General features: G+C 32.2%; 1 long non-coding RNA gene across 1 annotated transcript; it reads right to left on the bottom strand.

Annotated features, from left to right (window-relative positions):
- Positions 1–274: 274 nt before the first annotated feature.
- LOC106334346 lies at positions 275–1,009 on the bottom strand. Its single transcript, XR_001268589.1, has 3 exons — positions 874–1,009; positions 617–674; positions 275–389 (listed from the first exon to the last, which is right to left on the bottom strand). It is a non-coding gene; the product is annotated as an uncharacterized LOC106334346 (long non-coding RNA).
- Between the last annotated feature and the right edge of the window lie 1,770 nt (positions 1,010–2,779).

The raw sequence follows: 2,779 nt of genomic DNA, 5'->3' as shown, positions 1-2,779 counted from the left end.
TAAGCCAATCAACAAAGATTAGAAAACAGAACAAAATTTATTGTTTTATCATGGATTAAATCTACTATACATTGATTAGCATCTCTGTGATGATAATGCCGCTGATTTCTTCAAGGCCTTTGAGAGTGGTTACTTCACCTCCTACAACCATGTTTATAACAATTTCACCTTAAAGAGAAAGGTTGAAATGTTAACATAGGCTTTAACGATGATGAACAAAGCAGTGTGCTTTCGAGAAAGAACTTGAAGCTAAGCAACTTGTTATACTCACCGATAATAAAACCCAGCTCTGAACTTTTTTTTAAGCACCCTACCAGACAACTTTTCCTATGCCGCATTCATATTGAGTTCTCGTCATAACCATCAAACCATTAATGTCTTGCAGAGAACTAATCTCATAAAAGACCACAAAAAAAATATCCTTTATTAACTTCTATTAAAAAAAGAAGACGATAAAAAATTGATGTCTGTAGATTACATTTCTTGCTTTGCAGTGTATGAGAATCGGATGTCTTTTTAGATCCCCAGCGAAAAAGAAACATTTACTTTTATGAAACAGCATATAAGAAGAGCCTATAGAAATCAAAAAGACTGTGTTAGGTGATCGATTCCTTACCAACTAAGATTTTGAGAACATCCAAAACTGTATCTTTTGGCATAAGAGTTGGAAGATTCTGCAAAATCATAAACGATCAAGTTATAAGAAATCAACAGTAACTCAAAGAACATAAGAATGTAAATTAGAAACAAACAAATTAACTGAAGGAGAATAGCAAGAAACCAATAAAAATCTAAACTTTCTTAGATTGAAAACCTTATAAAATCTCAAAGAGATAATTTTTTTAAGATGATGTTTACGGTACGAAGGATTACCTTTTTATAGTTGCAGATGCATCTCTTGGAAGAGAGTGCAGATGCATTGAATGAGGAAGAGTGGATCGAAGAGTTAAGACGTTCGTTAATGGTAACGATTCAATGCATTCTGTAACGGTTCGGAAGAGAAGAATCCCAGTATACACGAAACGAACTGAGCTCGATGAGAGATTCTCCATGAAGATCTACCGCAAAAAAAAACCCATCAGAAGTCACCATTGTTGTTGAAGCTTTCCAGATATCGGAGAAGAGGTGAACCCTAACTGGTAGCTGTCGTGAGAAGATTAGCTCACAAACGGGCTGGGCTTTTGTACATTAAAACCTAAATAACCTAAGACAAAACCCCAACCGCAAGGTCCATCTTGTATCTAAACAAAAACTCAAACAGAGACACTTGTCGTCACCACGGATCACGATTTTATGACGTGGAATCATAGGTGGCATGCTCCAGAAGAGAGCAGACCATACTTTATATATATAGATAGATATTAAACCCTATTTATGTCCGATGCTTTAGCTAGTCTGTGTAGGTGTACGTCAGAACATGATTCCAATCATTAGACAATAAGACAAATCTCAGACAACACACAGTACTAAGATTTTGTCCTTTGGCATAATCAATCAGAGATTTTAACCCTCTAAAACCGTGGGTGCCACGGAATAACATTCTTATATTAGGCCCATTCATTCAAAAATATCAAAATGTCAAGATGTTTTCCTCATCAAAATTAATTATTTTTTGTTGCATCCTCTTCTAAAATAGCTTTTCTTACGCCAGCTCTTTTATTTCTTGCGGTCTTGTTGTTGCACAATTTTTTATTGAAATGAGAAACGGAATAGCGAAACATATTTAGGAATATTCAGGTGTTCCTGTCTTCTTTTTCCTCCTTTGAACATGGGTTAGAGAATCGGACAAATTCCTAATCTTGGGATCTTATCTTTGAGAGATCTTCTGCGCCTTTCCTACGCTTGTTGTGTTCTTTCGTTTAAAACATTGTTCAATTCTCAGATTCTTCAACTACTGAGAGGTTACTGTCTAGATGGTTTCCTTTATGGTTCTAACATTAAATATATGAGTCTTATATATATATTTTTTTTTTGTCACTGAATATGAGTCTTATATCTAATAACGGGTATTATTAAATGTTTAAATGATCCAGAAATGATAAGAAAACTAAGTCTTACTGAAATATAAAATATCAGTCTTGTGGAAGCCTTCTTAGTTCATTGGTTTGACTGATGATTCATTAATGTTTCTATACCAGTACACTACAAGAAAACAACGGCATACTGAGGCAAAAAATCGTCGGTATGTCGTCGGAATAACGCTATTCCGACGACATACCGACGAAAAAAGTCCTCGGAAATTCATCTTTCCTTAGAAATCCCTCGGAAATTTCCGACGGAATTCCGAGGAAATGAATTTCCGAAGAAATTCCGAGGACCACAAGTTCGTCGGAAATTCCTCGGATTCGTCGGAAATTCCTCGGAATATTCCGAGGAAGATGTCGTCGGAATATTCCGAGGAAAAAACTTCCTCGGAATATTTCTAAAATTAAAAAAAAAATTATAAATTTATTTTTTTAAATTGAAATTCGAAAATATAAAATTAAAATTGAAATAGAAAACATATATAAAATACAAAAAATAATAAAATAGTTATTATAAATGAAAAAAATGTTTTATAAATACAAAATTAGTTTTAATAAATATAAATATTTTTATAAATATGAAATCATCTTTTTATCAATACAAAATAGTTTTTATAAATACCAAATATAATAAAATAGTGTTTATAAATAGTGTTTAAAATTGAAATAGAAAACATATTTAAAATACAAAAAATAATAACATAGTTTTTATAAATAAAAAAATGTTTTATAAATACAAAATTAGTTTTAATAAA

This window comes from Brassica oleracea, chromosome C3, assembly GCF_000695525.1.
Source record: "Brassica oleracea var. oleracea cultivar TO1000 chromosome C3, BOL, whole genome shotgun sequence".
NCBI lineage: Eukaryota > Viridiplantae > Streptophyta > Magnoliopsida > Brassicales > Brassicaceae > Brassica > Brassica oleracea.
Note: the sequence above shows the minus strand (reverse complement) of the source record. Positions and strands in the feature narration are given on the sequence as shown.